This window comes from Podarcis pityusensis (assembly GCF_964106645.2).
Source record: "Podarcis pityusensis genome assembly, chromosome: 17".
NCBI lineage: Eukaryota > Metazoa > Chordata > Lepidosauria > Squamata > Lacertidae > Podarcis > Podarcis pityusensis.
The window spans coordinates 23,970,680-23,987,844 of NC_138042.1; the positions used below are offsets into that span (position 1 = coordinate 23,970,680).

A 17,165-nucleotide genomic window follows, 5' to 3' on the forward strand; every position below is an offset into this window, starting at 1 on the left:
TCTGGGGCTCTTCTTTTCACCCTGGGGAGTCTCTGGAAGGGTAAGTATTCCTGGGCTTCATTCTTTTCCCATGTCTTCCCCATCCCTTGTTGCACTAGAGTCTGAGTCTAGAGCCAAAACGATGTGGTAGCTTCTGCATACTAGACCTATGTGTGTGCTCTGGAAAGTACCTACAGTTTTGGATCCTAACTGCATTGTGTATTCCATCCAGCTGACCCACATGCAGTGTTCTGCTCCCTGTACTGTTAAATAGGTCATAATTCAAACAAGGGTTTACCACCCATTAAGTTTGGCAGGCTGCTACCCGTTGTTGCTAAGTTTCCTCTACACTGTTGCGAGCACAAGGAATGTGAATTATAGGCTTTCATTTAAGGAAATATCCTTTCAGACTTGCTGGCATTTCTTTATTAGTTCTCTAGTTCTGTATCATCGGTGAAAACTTTCCCACCTCCTTTGAAGAGCTGTGTGGTTTCCTTGCTTGATCATCATTTCTAAGTCAGTTATATTACAAGTTCTTTTGGACATCTGGAGAGGCCATTTTGCAAAGGAAGTGAATTTGTTTAGGGAATTGCATTGTAATTCCTCTTCTCTCCCCCATTGTACTCAACAGGCGGGATGAGCAGGTTAGATTACCATTTTCTCAGGACAGCTTTCCAGTTGGCGCTGTCCAGGTGTTCTGGACTACAACTCCCATCAGTGTGCTGATGCAGTAATAGTAGCAAGTTAAAGATTGCCTGGATCATTGATTTTGCTGCAGTATTTTCATGTGTGTTGTTTGACAATTGAATATAGGTTCCATAGACGGCCTTGGCTCTGTATACCTGAAGGAGCGTCTCCACCCCCATCATTCAGCCCAGACACTGAGGTCCTCCTCTGAGGGCTTTCTGGCAGTTCCCTCCCTGCGAGAAGTGAAGTTACAGGGAAACAGGCAGAGGGCCTTTTTGGCAGTGGTGTCCACCCTGTGGAATGGCTCTCATCAGATGTCAATGAGATTAAAAAACTATACAACCTTTAGAAGACATCTGAAGGCAGTCCGGTATAGGAAAGTTTTTAATGTTTAATGTTTTATTATGTTTTCGTATATGCTGGAAGCTGCCCAGAGTGGCTGGAGCAATCCAGTTGTACAATGATGATGATGGTAATGTTTTGTTAACTTAACTGGTTTATGAACATAATTATACACAGCTCCCCTGGCAGGCTGCTACCCGTTGTTGCTAAGTTTCCTTTACACTATTGCGAGGAAACTTTTTCTCAAGTTTGCTCACTGCCTGAACGGTGCCAGTACTTTTGTACAGGCTGTGTTGGCCAGCCTGAAGTCCTACTGTATATGAAGTCCTACTGAGGAAACTGAATGAAATTTATTCATTAAGTCAAGGATTCATTTATGGTGGTTATTTCCTCTAGATCATAGTTTCCCAAACTCAGTTTGGGAACTCAGAACCATTTCACAATTCCCATCATTCCCTTAACACAGGCCTGAAGTAGGATTACTACTAGTCTTACCAAAGTGGGAAGGCTGAATACCTAAGGACCTGAATATAACACACTGTATGTCCAAGAGGAGACTGCCAGAGAGTTATTAATGTTTGTGAATGCACCTCTGTATTAATCAGAGTAGTGTTCATATATTACTCATCTTAATAATTTAGAAATGTGTGGTGGAAGCCAGTTAATGCAGCAAATAGATCCAAATTATGAGTGAAGCTTGTTTCACTAATACAGTAGGACTTCAGGCTGCACAAAAGTACTGGCACCGTTCAGGCAGTGAGTCAACTTGAGAAGAAATAGGGCTGATGCTATTTTTCTATAAATACTAAATCAGGATATGGGGGAACTATGAGTCGTGTGGCAAATGTACAGAAAGTGAAATTATTCTCCCTCTTTTGACCATCCAATAAAATTGATGGGTAGTAGGTAGAAGCCAAAGAAATTTCTTCATCCAGTCAAGGATTCATTTCTGGTGGTTATGTCCTCTAGGTCACGGTTTCCCAAACTCAGTTTGGGAACTCAGAACCATTTCACAGTTCCCATCATCCCTGACCACTGGTCCTGCTAGCTAGGGATGATATGAGTTGTAGTCCAACAACAGCTGGAGACCCAAGTTTGGGAAGCCCTTGTCTAGATATACCAATGATCACTAGTTTAAGTGGCTTAGGAAGGATTAGGTAAGTTTACATAGGATAGGAGTTCCTTATGCCCACCACGTCTTGATCATGGTCTTACTAGGGACATACAATTGACTATTATGGCAGACAAAACAAAAAGTTAGTGTTTGCAAATAGCCCTGATAATTTGCCTCTACTAACAATCTTTGAAATACAGCAGGTGGCTTGTTTCTATTCTAGGCATTGAAATTAAATTGATGAGAACAATCTCTGTGCGGTTGGTGTTTAAGGGATAGGAACAAGACCTGTATAAATCTGGTAATTTTCCTTAGCACTGTTCCAACATATGCAGTTTGGCTTGGCCCACATAAAACACCTTTGTCCTGTGCTAAAAATGGACCCATTGCAGTTGGCTATCAGTGGGTTGTTGAATTAAATCTGTAAGAAGCGTGCCTTCTTGACTTCCATGTCTGTGTAGTATAACTTGTGTTTAATGTTTCTGTTTCAAATATCTGCAGATAAGTTTCAGAATCATTTCACAGTATATGATGGGGCAACTCTCTCTCTCTCTCTCTCTCTCTCTCTCTCTCTCTCTCTCTCTCACTCTCTCTGAGTGTGTGTGTCACTGAGTTTGCACTGAACTGGAAGCTGTAGCCAATCCTGGATAATGCCTTGAAGTGCAGTACTACATTATGTGGTGAGTGGCACGTGTGAATGAAGGATCACAAATCAAACATGGCAGATATTCCATGTCCCAAAATGCAATGCTTTACAATGGAATCAGTTCACATTGTCAGCTGTGAGTTAAAAACAGATTGCAGCTCGAGTGATGTCCACTTATGTGTGAATCAGTGGTGTAGATATATGGTGCAAGTTCAAATAGAACATCTTAAGCATATGCCTTAAAAGGTGAAGGTAAAGGACCCCTGACAGTTAAATCCAGTCACGAACGACTCTGGGGTTGCTGCGCTCATCTCACTTTACTGGTCAAGGGAGCTGACGTTTGTCCGCAGACAGTTTTTCCAAGTCATGTGGCCAGCATGACTAAGCCGCTTCTGGCAAAATGAGAGCAGCACACAGAAATGTCGTTTACCTTCCCACCAGAGAGGTACCTATTTATCTACTTGCACTTTGACATGCTTTCGAATGGCTAGATTGGCAGGAGCTGGGACCGAGCAACAGGAGCTCACCCCGTTGCAGGGATTTGAACCGCCGACCTTCTGATCGGCAAGCCCAAGAGGCTCAGTGGTTTATACCACAGCGCCACCCACATCCCTTAAGCATCTTAAGCATATGCCTAGCAGTGTATAATTTGCATCCCTCAGACAGTTTGGGGAGCTTTACAGAGAGAAGATTCTCATAGAATCATAGAATCATAGAGTTGGAAGAGACCACAAGGGCCATCGAGTCCAACCCCCTGCCAAGCAGGAAACACCATCAGAGCACTCCTGACATATGGTTGTCAAGCCTCTGCTTAAAGACCTCCAAAGAAGGAGACTCCACCACACTCCTTGGCAGCAAATTCCACTGTCGAACAGCTCTTACTGTCAGGAAGTTCTTCCTAATGTTTAGGTGGAATCTTCTTTCTTGTAGTTTGGATCCATTGTTCCGTGTCCGCTTCTCTGGAGCAGCAGAAAACAACCTTTCTCCCTCCTCTATGTGACATCCTTTTATATATTTGAACATGACTATCATATCACCCCTTAACCTCCTCTTCTCCAGGCTAAACACACCCAGCTCCCTTAGCCGTTCCTCATAAGGCATCGTTTCCAGGCCTTTGACCATTTTGGTTGCCCTCCTCTGGAGACATTCCAGTTTGTCAGTGTCCTTCTTGAACTGTGGTGCCCAGAACTGGACACTTCTCAAAGTCCAGGCTTATGAAATACACCATTCTTTGCAATGTGTCCTCCTGAATTTGGTAGTGTAAATTAGATGGGAAGAAAACCTGCTGCCCCTGGCACTCAGTGGAGCTATGCAATGCAACTATGTAGATCTTTGCAAGGTTGTGCTAGCTGCTTGTTAATTAGGAACAGAGTGGTCCTTCTTTCAGAGTGCACCATAAAGAATATGCACATTTGCTGGCAAAGAGCATCTAATATTTCTTTAACACTGACTAGGTGACACCTCATTTAATTAGGTTGCGTCCAGCTCTCAGGACAGCCTGTACAAGCGATAGTTTTTCATGTCTGAATTCTTCAGCTGTGAAGACATAAAGCTCCTTAGTCAAATTACTAAAAACAAAACAAAACACCAAACCCACCAATTAATTTCCTTAATTTTCCTTTGGCTAGCTGCTGTATTTCTGTATTTTAGATTTAGTGGCTCAAATGAAGCAGCATTTCCTTCAGGCTCTCTTTTTCTGCCTTCTCTCGGTGGGTCGCTTGCCAGCTCCTTTCCTTTGGAATGGTTGTGTATTAATTAAGTTGCTGTGTTCTTAAATGTGGTCTTTTGCTTTTCCTTCATCAAAAAAACTCACAAGCTTGTTAAAACTTCACTTCTGCTAGAAACAGATAGTGGGGCATTTTTATCCAAAATCTCCTTTGGGGTCATTTAAAGATATCCAAATTTCTGAAGACAATAACCTGCAATTTTTTATTAAAAACGACAACCAAAAAACCCACTGAGAAAACAAAGGTTGTATCTAATGCTAGTCATATCCAGGGGCAACACCTGAAGACTGGTCAGGAATGCACATAGACTCCCTGATCCCTCTAGGCACTGTGGTCTAAACCACTGAACTTCTTGGGCTTGCCGATAGGAAAGTCAGCAGTTCGAATCCCTGCGACGGGGTGAGCTCCCGTTGTTCGGTCCCAGCTCCTGCCAACCTAGCAGTTCGAAAGCACGCCAAAAAGTGCAAGTAGATAAATAGGTACCGCTGCAGTGGGAAGGTAAATGGCATTTCCGTGCGCTCTGGTTTCTGTCAAGGTGTCCCATTGCACCAGAAGTGGTTTAGTCATGCTGGCCACATGACCTGAAAAGCTGTCTGTGGACAATTGCTGGCTCCCTCAGCCTGAAAGCGAGATGAGTGGCGCACCCCATAGTCGCCTTTGACTGGACTTAACCATCCAGGGGTCCTTTACCTTTACCTTTTACCTAGGTTCACACGATGGCCAGAAGGCAGAAAGGACTAAAGTTCTTCTGATCCATCTGTCCATCCATCATATGAAATGCTTTCTTTTGTCAGTCCTGAATCTCTTGCCATGCATTACATGGCCTTGAGATCTTGTGTTATGAGAGAGAGAGAGAGAGAAAGAACTTACTGCTTCCTACTGTTTCCAAACAAAGCATAATGTTATAAACTTTTGTTGTGTCTCCCCCTCCCACCTTACTCACATTTTCCTAAATTAAGGTAAAGGGACCCCTGACCATTAGGTCCAGTCGTGACCGACTCTGGGGTTGCGGTGCTCATCTCGCTTTATTGGCCGAGGGAGCCGGCGTACAGCTTCCAGGTCATGTGGCCAGCATGTCTAAGCCACTTCTGGCGAACCAGAGCAGCGCACAGAAATGCCATTTACCTTCCCGCCAGAGTGGTACCTATTTATCTACTTGCACTTTGACGTGCTTTCTAACTGCTAGGTTGGCAGGAGCTGGGACCGAGCAACGGGAGCTCACCCCATCGCAGGGATTTGAACCTCCGACCTTCTGATCAGCAAGTCCTAGGCTCTGTGGTTTAACCCACAGCACCACCCACATCCCAATATCAGTTAGTTACCTTCAAAACTGACTTCTTTGATGTAATGGAAGATCTGCTTGTCTTGAAAGATGGACAGGCTTCATAGACGAGGGGGCTGCCTTTCAATTCAGTGGCTGCTTGACAAAGCCAAGCAGCTGCACCAGCATGAAAAAGAAGAGCTTCTATTGTACACTGCCCCGTTCCTATCCAAAGATCAAGGATAGAGTGCTGCCAACAAGCTGAGCTCTCTAAAACATGCGCTTAGCACCCTTGAGTTTAACTACATTTGTTGCTGAATCAGAATATTCCCTCCTTTCTTTAGTCTCCCTTTTCCTGATGCTGCTGCTGCTCCTCTCATGCAGACATTCCTGTATAATGTCACAATGCAACTGCTCGACTGGGTGGGTTTTCTTGTGCCCAAAGCAGCCCTGGGCATCATGAGGGCTGATCTGCAGGTGTACTTTCTCCAGTCACATGGGCAATGGCGGGATATGGAAATCTTTACATCAAAAGCACAGGAATCTTCTTTGTCCCAGGAGTGGGGCTCACAAAATAAGGTGTGTGTATTATTTATTTACTATTTCTTTTGGGGGGAAATAATTTTCTTTCTTGCAACAAATATCCATCATCATTACTAAACATTCATTTACCAATTTCTCCCCTACCTGTTGACTTCCCTCAACCTTCATTTCTGGTTTATTACATCAAATGGTACAATCTACTGTTTATATATGATACTATGTTTTCCCATTGTTATATTTCTCGTTCTCTGTAAATAAAATTGTAAATGTTTATTTAAATCCTGCCAGTGACTCCATTTATTTTTTTTTTGTTTCTGCAAATATGTTGTAAAGGGTTCCCATACTTGTTCAGTCACTGTTATCCTTTTCACTCAATTTGTCCGTTAATTTTGCTAACTCTGCATAATTCTTCAACTTTTCTTGCCATTGTTCTTTCGATGGTACTTCTCCAGTCTTCCAATTTTGTGCTATTAACATTCTTGCTGCTGTTGTAGCATACATAAATAATGTCTGTTTTTCTTTCGGCAGCTCTTATCCCAAAATACCCAACAAAAAAGCTTCTGTTTTTTTAACAAATGTTATTTTAAACATTTTTTTCAATTCATTGTATATCATTTCCCTTTTTTAAAATAATAATAATATTGCAATCCGACCACATATGGTAAAATGTACCTTCCGCTTCTTTACATCTCCAACAGTTCTTTTGTTCCGTTTTATACATTTTTGCCAATTTTACTGGTGTGGTATACCACCTATACATCATTTATTATTTCAATTCGGATAGTGCTTTCCCACAGGAATGTGCTCAAAGCGGTTCACAACACAACAGCAACTGCTCAAGTGGTCTAGGGACCGCCTTGGCCATGTATATGTGAGACAGTTTGCTATCTTTTCTTTGCTTGATGCACTTTAGTGGGACCAATAAATGGAACCCTATATGGTGCTATATGGAAGTCAATGGACTTTTTCTTTAGTTGTTCCTATTGAAGTTTATCAGCTAGGGTAGTGATAAAGCGGGATATCAAATCCAAATTATTATTATTCTTCTCTGTCCGCTACTTCTGTTGCAAAGAGTTCTTATCTTCTGGCTTGCGTGCTCAGTCTCTAAAGGTCTCTGAGGCTTGACTCGCAGTTTTGATGCTGTTCCAAGAACCGGAGTTCGCCCAGCTGCCAATTGCCCCCGTCTTCCCAGACGCATCCCAGCAGAGTGATGGGCCATGTGGATGCGCCTGGAGGTGAAGGACAGGGCTGAAAGGGAAGCCAACGGCAGCTGAAGTGGGACACACACACACACACAAACAGAAAGCTGGAAAAATCGTCCAGTTGCCATACATGTGGGAAATTCTGGACATCACTTAAAATTCAAAAAATTCTCCCCAATCACCATTTTAGGCATCCGATTTCTGTACGCGTCCAGAATTTTCCGGACGTATGGCAAGCCTATGTATCATCACCATCAAAAAAAGGACCAGCGAGAGAGGCAAAATGTGCCCTCCCAAGTAGGTTCACCAATTTACTGGTGTTCATAGTATCATAGGATCTTGGAGTTGGAAGGGACCCCAAAGGTCATTCAGTCCAACCCCCTGCAATGCAGGAATCTCAGCTAAAGCATCCATGGCAGATGGCCACCCAACCTATATGAGTTACTGTCTGAAAGTGCAATGTGTAGAGTACACAGAGATACATTATGTTCCCCCCAAAAAAACCTCATAATCCTTGTAATATATAGACACACCTTAAAATGCTTTGCCCTACGCATATATTTTTAGTACATAAATGAAAATTAGTGTCTTGAACAAAGATACGCTAGTGGAAATTCATCATTAGAAGTGCAGTAAAATTTGTAATATATAACACGCTGACTTTATGCTTAGCAATGCCTTAAGTATTCGCTGATGGAAGATTTATTTATTATTTTAGCAATATCATTCTGCATAAAATGTACCTTGCCATTTTGTGACCTGTCATATACTTGGCTTTCACAGGCAATTCTATAAATTGCTGCTGCTCTGTAAATGGCTACATTTTTTTAAAGGGACATTTGTCTCACTGCGGTAAGTTTTTGGATTTAGAAATACAAAAGTTTGACTCCAACTTTTATCCATTCTAGCACAATGGTGGAATGTGCCATGCTTAACATTGAGCTTTTTTTAGACCAGGCATAGGCAAACTCAGCCCTCCAATTTTTTTGGGACTACAATTGCCATCATCCCTGACCACTGGTCCTGTTAGCTAGGGATGATGGGAGTTGTAGTCCCAAAACATCTGGAGGGCCAAGTTTGCCTATGCCTGTTTTAGACAAACCCCAAAACTGTTGGCCAAAAACCTGCAATTTTTCAATTGACTTTCCTAGGATCCAGGATAAACCACTGTCTTTCAGAATGCTCTCCCTGTTTTCTGCAAAGAAACAGAAGTGAAAGTTAAGTACTGAAGTTTTGAAATACCTCATTATCCATAAATATATCATGTGGAACAACATGCATATACCACTTTGGGTTCCATGACAAAATAAAAGTGGGGTAGAAAGGTAAGAAAACAACTAGCTAGCTGTAACTAACAGCTCTGAACATTAACCTGTATGCAAAGTGACCTTTGGTGCATAGTGTGAACTTGCAAGTTCATCTTTTTTTTTCATGGCTTATATTATGTGATGTTGATAATTCTGATCTACTGCTGTCTCATGCTTGACAAGCCTGGATGGGTGTGATTTACAAAACTTTGACTGAACCCTTAAAGAAAGCTTGGGTTATGCGGTTCTAGTAATTTCACCTGGGACAATGCCAAAAAGTTACAGACTCTGAGAAAGGTGAAAATCTCCCTACAAAAAAAAAGGAAAAGAAAAAGAAACACAATTAATGCTGTCTCAACATTGTTAAGCTGCTCCAAAAGCGTTTGCAAACAATATCCCTCCATTTCTCTGCTGGATGCCAATAAATGGGGGTCAACATTAATCCAAGGAATTTGAAATATAGCAAAAGTAGAGGCTCATTTACTACATTTTATGGGGTTTCTTGAGTCTCCAAGGGGCACTTTCCCCTTTTATAATGTGGAACTGTTTCGTTTTGGCTTGTCGATTTACTGCTGTTGACTCAAGAAAAGAAATGGGAGAAATTGAGTGCCAATTTCTGTTTGCTAATTCTGTGAAAATATGTTTAAACTAGCAAGGATTTGTAGTAGAATTCAACAGATTAGTATCTGGGTCAGTGTTTCGAAACCTACAGTAAATGCTGAGTGACCTAGTTCTGCACCTCATCTCTGTTGCTAATGCCCTCTGTGTGCACTATGAAGGGTGTACATGATGGTAAACGTATGGTAGTAAAATAATACATTGTTGCCTTTCTATTACAGACTATGGATTGGATCCACTACATGACTGCTTGAAGCTTTTCCATAAGTTATGGTGCATTTCATTTCATTTTCACGTCATTTTAAATTTACATACCGCAAATTAATTTGTGTATACACAAAATAGACAGAAAAGGACACACACCTTAAAATAATCTGATCCAACGCAAAAAGCCAGAATACAATGGAACAACTTATATCAAATAAAGTGACATTCAATAACATATTAGAATATAATAGTACACAATAAAATGAACTCTCAAAATATCAGCAAATAATAATTAAACAGAAATTCATTCTTAACAATTACAATAAATAATTACTAAACTATGAACTTCGGCTCCAAGTGAGGGATCGATGAATCCATCGATTCCGATTTCTCTCAGTTTCCCAGTGTGAACTTCGGCTCCTGAAAATTCAGCATAGGTTTGCATTTTTTAAAAAAGAGAAGCCCTCAAAAAAATTTTTTGGCATTTTAGTGCACATTGCTCATAATATACACATTTTGGCCAGCAATTTTGGCCTCTAGAATGCATTTTTGCATGTTGTTTTACCAACATATGCATATTTAGGTATACATTCTGCATAACGCATGCATTTTTGCACACATTTTTAATCGGAGAATTTTGCATTGCAAAATTCAGACAACTGTTAATTTTGAAGGATACCCATGTTGTTTCAGGGAGCACAAATTACTCAGATTTGCATTAAAATGCAAACTGAACTGAAGTTCTCCTCCATCCTTAGTACAAGGCTACGTATACATATATGTATGAAGAAAATACGTAATACATGAGGCGTTATATTGCAAGGTCCTTTGAGAAATGCTCTGTCTCTCTGTACAGTCTGCACCTGGGGACATATTGCAGCCTTGTGGGGGAATCCTGTTAGCGGTGGCGGACTTAGCAGGGGGCCTTCAATCTTAAGCTGGTATGGGGCCCCCTTTGCAACAGCCTTTACAACATCTATGCTACTGACTCTCAAACTTTGGGATTGTGGACCCAACTTTTTAAAAGCAATGTGGATGAAAATCACTTCTGAGTCACCTCCGCAATTAGGGTCTCTGAAGCTTAAGCTTCCTTTGTGCTGGTCCCGGGGGTAAGGTACCGTGAGTGTAGCAGAGTCCACACGAAGAGGGGTGAGGTCCGATGCAGAGAGCCGGGCGGGGAACAGGAACGCTGGAACAGAAGGCCGAGCAGGGAACAGGAGTACCGGATAGTCAGGAACAGGAAGCCGAGCAGGGATCAGGAACACAGGAAGGTCCGAAGCCAACAACGACGTTGCTCCCGCAACCTGGGGCCGGGCTGACTGGGCTTTTATCCTCTTCTAAGGCCAGGGGCGGTCCCGGTCCCCAGGAGCCCCGCCTCCTCTGGCCTTAAGGCGAGCACTCCTCCTGGGGGCAACCAGTTCCCTTCGCCTCTCTGCCCTAAGCCTCTGCAGATCAGGAGAGGCCGAAGGGTTACTGGGCCCTGGAGGAGGCTCACCTGTGGCCACTGAGTCATCAAGCCCCTCTGGGGCCAGAAGGGCTTCACCTGGGGCCAGCTCCTGATGCACTGCCACAGGTGCAGGCTCTTCAGCATCTAGGCCTTGCCCCAGTTCAGCCGGCCCTGGAGGCGGGGACTCCTGTGCAGGCTGGGATTCCTCTGTTTCATCCTCCGAATCGGAATCCCAGGCCATCACACCATCCCCCCTCCCAGGCCCCCCCCTCAACCGAGGGTCCGGACCCGGCTTGCCGGGGTACGTCGCATGGAACTCTCGGAGGCAGGCAGGTGCGTGGACATTGGCCGCTGGTTCCCAGGAACGGTCCTCCGGTCCGTACCCCTTCCAGTCAATGAGATACTGCAGCTTTCCCCTGCGGTATCGGGAGTCCAGGATGCGTTCCACCTCGTACTCAGGCTCTCCCCGAACCAACACTGGCTGCGGTCGGGGACGGTTCGGGTGGAACTTGTCGGGTGGGGCCACCGGACTCAAAAGGGACCTGTGGAAGACCGGGTGAACCTTCAGGGTTGCGGGTAACCGGAGACGGAATGCCACAGGAGAGATTTGGTCTACGATAGGGAACGGGCCGGTGAAGCGGGCGTCCAACTTCCGCGAAGGTCGAGAGGGGTGGAGGTGGCGAGTGGAGAGCCAAACCAGGTCACCGACGCGAAGTTCCGGCCCCACCTGGCGGTGGCGGTCGGCCTGGGCTTTGTACGCTTCCTTGGCCTGGTGCAGTTGCTCCACCAAAAGCTGTTGCTGGGACTGGAGCTCTTGAAGCCACTCCGTCACCGCCGGGACCGCGGATGCCGGCAGCACCTCTGGAAACAGCCGTGGATGATAACCATAACTGGCCTGGAACGGGGTCTGCTGGGTGGACGCATTCACCGCGTTGTTATAGGCGAACTCCGCCAATGCCAGGTGGTCGACCCAGTCATCCTGCTGGTAGCTGCAGTAACACCGGAGGTACTGCTCCAGCACCGCGTTCGCCCGTTCCGTCTGGCCATCGGTCTGTGGGTGGTAGGCTGATGAGAGGCAGACCTCTGTCCCGAGGGTCTGGTGTAATGCTCGCCAGAACCGGGATGTGAACTGAACGCCCCGGTCGGACACCACGCGCTCAGGTAGTCCATGCAGGCGGAAGACATGCTGAAGGTACAGCTGAGCAGTTTCCTTGGCTGTGGGTACAGATGGACAGGGAGCGCAGTGCACCATCTTGGTGAAATGGTCGGAGAAAACCAGAAGGCAGGTACAGCCACGGGACGAGGGTAAGTCCACTACAAAGTCCAACGAAACTGTGTGCCAAGGGCGCGGTGGAACTGGCAATGGCTGAAGTAGGCCGGGGGGTCGCCCGGTAGGTCCCTTGGCGCGCCGGCAGACATCACAACCAGCAACGTAGCGAGCCACGTCAGCCTTCAGGCGGGGCCACCAAAACTCACGACTGACCAGATGGGTGGTCCGATACCGTCCAAAGTGCCCCGCTGCTGGGGCATCATGGGCCATCCGGAGAACCTCCAGCCGCAGTGGCCCTGGCGGGATGTACAGACGACCGTGGTGCAGCAGGAGGCCCTGATGCAGGACCAGCCCCGGATACTGTGGGCTGGACCCTTCAGCCAGCTCCCGGAGTCGTTCCTGGGCCCAAGCGTCGACCCGCTGCTGTTCCCGCACCCGAACCTGCAGTGGCTGCGCCTCCTGGGTGGCCAGGAATGCGGCCGGAGGTAGGATCGTGGTGGGTTCTGCTTGCTGTACCGTGTCTGCGTTGTCTTCAGGTTTCCGGGACAGGGCATCCGCCTTCAGATTCTGAGAGCTAGGGATGTAGCGGATCCGAAACTGGAACCGGGAAAAGAACAACGCCCACCGGATCTGTCTTTGGTTCAGCTTGCGGGTGGTCTGGAGGTACTCCAGGTTCCGGTGGTCGGTTCTCACCTCCACCGGATGTCGTGCCCCCTCAAGATGGTGGCGCCAGACCTCAAAGGCTACCTTGATGGCCAGTAGTTCCCGCTCCCACACAGTATAGTTACGCTCCGCTGGTAGGAGCTGGCGGGAATAGAAGGCACAGGGTAAGAGTGGCGCTTCAGGACCAATCTGTTGAGACAAGACGGCACCGAGAGCCGTACTGGAGGCGTTGGTCTCCACCACAAAGGGTCGAGAGGGGTCAGGATGTTGTAAGATTGGTGCCCTCTGGAAACAGGCCTTCAACCCCTGAAACGCCTCCTCTGCCTCCTTGTCCCAGGAAAACGGCGTCTTTGGGCGCAGTAGCCGGGTCAACGGGGTGGTGCGATGAGCATAATCAGCGATGAAGGTCCGGTAGTAATTGGCGAACCCCAGGAAACGTTGTAGGTCCTTGCGGTTCCAGGGTGCCGCCCATTCTTGAACCGCTGTCACCTTCCCCGGGTCCATTTGCACCCCATCCGGAGAGAGCCGGTGACCAAGGAAGTCCACAGTCCGCTGATGGAACTCGCACTTGCTGAGCTTTGCGTACAAACGGTGCTCACGCAAGCGCTGCAGCACGGTCCGGACATGTCCCTCATGGCGAGCCGGGTCACGGGAGTAAATCAGTATGTCATCCAAATACACCACCACGTACTTGTCTAACAAGTCCTGAAACACGTGGTTGATGTAGCGTTGGAACACAGCAGGCGCGTTGCACAACCCGAAAGGCATAACCAAATATTCGAACTGCCCGTACCGGGTCCCAAACGCTGTCTTCCACTCATCCCCGGCTCGGATCCGAATCAAGTTGTAGGCCCCCCCGGAGGTCCAGCTTGGTGAACACCTGTGCCCCTTGCACCCGCTCCAGCAGCTCCGAGATAAGGGGCAAGGGGTATCGGTCTGGGACGGTAATTTTGTTCAGGGCTCGGTAATCATGGCAAGGGCGGAGTTCCCCACATTTCTTCTTAACGAAAAGCACTGGTGCCGCGGTAGGCAAGGTGGAAGGCCTAATGAACCCACGCTCCAGGTTCTTGCGCAAGAAGTCCTGCAAAGCCTCGCGCTCTGGCTCTGTTAGAGAATATAAGCGACTCACTGGTAAAGGCGCTCCGGGTTGGAGGTCTATGCCGCAGTCAAAAGGCCGATGCGGCGGCAGCTGGTCTGCCCCCCGTTCCTCGAACACGTCCTGGTAGTCCTGATACACGGCTGGGAGCGTGGGTGCTGCCTCCTCTGAGGGCGCGGCCGCCAGCGTCCCGGATTGAGCATGGGAACATGGGTCTGGGAAGTGCACGGTCCGTTTGACCCAGTGAATCTGAACGTTGTGGGCTTCCAGCCAGTCCATCCCGAGCACCAGGGGGAAGCGGGGCATAGAGGCAATGTCCAAAGTTCGCAACTCCCAGTGCTGCTGGAAACACAGGACCAGGGGCTGGGTCTCCTGAGTAACGGCACCTGAACACAGAAGTCGTCCGTCAATCGCTTCCACCTGGACCGGTACTGGCTTGTTCCGAAGTGGCACCTGATGATGGGCGGCAAAAGCAGCGTCCATATAAGAGCGGGTTGCCCCTGAATCTACCAAAGCATGGGTGAGGATCCAGGGCCCCCCTGGAGGGTATAAACGTACCGAAACCATAAGATGTTGCAAGTCCATTGATGCAGGCCCATTCTGCGCGGTTTGGGACCCCCGGTAGCTAGGGCCATCAGCTACTGGGGTTGGCGGTTTCCCTGCGGCTGGCGTTTCTCAGGGCAAGACCGAGCGAAGTGTCCACTTCCGCCACAGTAAAGACAGAGATTTCCCTCCCGACGCCGCGCCTTCTCTGCGGGGGAAAGGCGTGGCCGCACTGCCCCGAGCTGCATAGGCTCCTCCGTTAAATCAGTTGTGACCGTGGGGCTGCCGGAAAAAGCTGGTGCCGTGAACTGGAAGTGTCGGCGACCCCGGGCCTGACGACGATCCTCCAACCGGTCGTCTATTTGTAGACTCCGTTGAATGAGAGTGTCTAGCGTGGTGGGGCGTTCCATTGTGGCCAACTGGTCCAGTACCTCGTCCGAAAGCCCTTCGAGATACTGGTCCCGCAGTGCCGAATCATTCCAGGTCAAGTCCTGTGCCAACAGCCGAAACTCCGTGGTATATGCGGCCACCGTGGACTTGCCCTGTTTCAAACGCCGAATCGCCCGGTTGGCTTGACTCCCTTTCTGGGGGTTGCCGAACGCGGCCTCCAAACGATTGCAAAACCCCGTATAGTCTGCCAGCAAGGGGGAGTCTTGCCTGAGTAGCGGCAACGCCCACTTGGCCGCCTGGTCCTTTAACAAACTAATCAAAAAGTGCACCTTGGTGCGGTCGTCAGGAAAGTTCCGGGCTCGCCCCTGAATATACAGCTTGGCCTGGGCCAGGAACATGGGAAAGCTGGCCGGGGCTCCATCAAATTTCTCAGGCAAAGCCACTGGGTACTTGCCAGGAGCCGGGGCGTCGGCCCCAGGAGCCGGTAGGGCTTCCAAGCGTTGCTGAAGTGCCACAACCGCGTCACTGAGCTGCTGCACGGTGTGAGTCAAGGCCTGGTTCTCCTGGGCCAAAGCCACCAGTGTAGCCGCCTGGTCAGCCATGGCCTCTGGCTCTTCCCGAACGCACCCCTACGAAGGGGGAGTGCGGGTGTGGCGGGAGCAAACTGTGCTGGTCCCGGGGGTAAGGTACCGTGAGTGTAGCAGAGTCCACACGAAGAGGGGTGAGGTCCGATGCAGAGAGCCGGGCGGGGAACAGGAACGCTGGAACAGAAGGCCGAGCAGGGAACAGGAGTACCGGATAGTCAGGAACAGGAAGCCGAGCAGGGATCAGGAACACAGGAAGGTCCGAAGCCAACAACGACGTTGCTCCCGCAACCTGGGGCCGGGCTGACTGGGCTTTTATCCTCTTCTAAGGCCAGGGGCGGTCCCGGTCCCCAGGAGCCCCGCCTCCTCTGGCCTTAAGGCGAGCACTCCTCCTGGGGGCAACCAGTTCCCTTCGCCTCTCTGCCCTAAGCCTCTGCAGATCAGGAGAGGCCGAAGGGTTACTGGGCCCTGGAGGAGGCTCACCTGTGGCCACTGAGTCATCAAGCCCCTCTGGGGCCAGAAGGGCTTCACCTGGGGCCAGCTCCTGATGCACTGCCACAGGTGCAGGCTCTTCAGCATCTAGGCCTTGCCCCAGTTCAGCCGGCCCTGGAGGCGGGGACTCCTGTGCAGGCTGGGATTCCTCTGTTTCATCCTCCGAATCGGAATCCCAGGCCATCACATCCTTAGTTTTAGAGTATATCGGCCCCTGCCTGTATTGGAGGGTGAGAAAGAATATTTTACCCTCACAATAACCATGTTCCCAAACATTTTACTTTTCACCACAGAAGTGGATGGGAATGATTCTGGTACAGGGAAGAAAAATATATGCTTGGAGACTCTATTGGAACGGAAGCGAAACCTTCTCCTTCACCCTGGTGACCCCACCTATGTAGAATCATAATTTCATAATTTCATCTGACCGGTGACTGGGAGCAGCCGCCAGGACCATATAACACCGGTTCTGAAAGACCTACACTTGCTCCTAGTACGTTTCTGAGTACAATTCAAAGTGCTAGTGCTGACTTTTAAAGCTTTAAACAGCCTCCGCCCTGTATACCTGAAGGAGCATCTCCACCCCCATCGTTCAGCCTGGACACTGAGGACCACATCCAAGGTTCTTCTACTGGTTCCCTCACTGTGAGAAGTGAAGTTGCAGGGAACCTGGCAGAGGGCCTTCTTGGTAGTGGCACCCTCCCAGTGAGATGCCCTCCCATGAAATGTCAAGGAGATAAGTAACTATACAACCTTTAGTAGACATCTGAAGGCAGCCCTGTATTGGGAAGTTTTTAATGTTTTATTATGTTTTTGTATATGCTGGAAGCTGCCCAGAGTAGCTGGGGCAACCCAGTCACAAATGTCACAAATGGGGTACAAATGTAATCATCTCAAGGCCACTTTCTTTGTGATCTAGCATCTGATGGAACGTTGAGAGTGACAAAATGCCAAGAACTGGCTTTGGCTAATTGATTTAATTCTGTGGTGTTGTGAAACCAGCACCTACTCCATTTTTACTTCTGCGGGCTGAACTTTTTGGCCAAA

General features: G+C 48.0%; 1 protein-coding gene across 5 annotated transcripts in view; it reads right to left on the minus strand.

The window, feature by feature from the left end:
- FREM1 (FRAS1 related extracellular matrix 1) overlaps positions 1–17,165 on the minus strand; it is a gene marked incomplete at its 5' end in the record, with an annotated part of 715,053 nt that overhangs the window by 522,583 nt on the left and 175,305 nt on the right. The gene's annotated exons all lie outside the window — the stretch shown is intronic.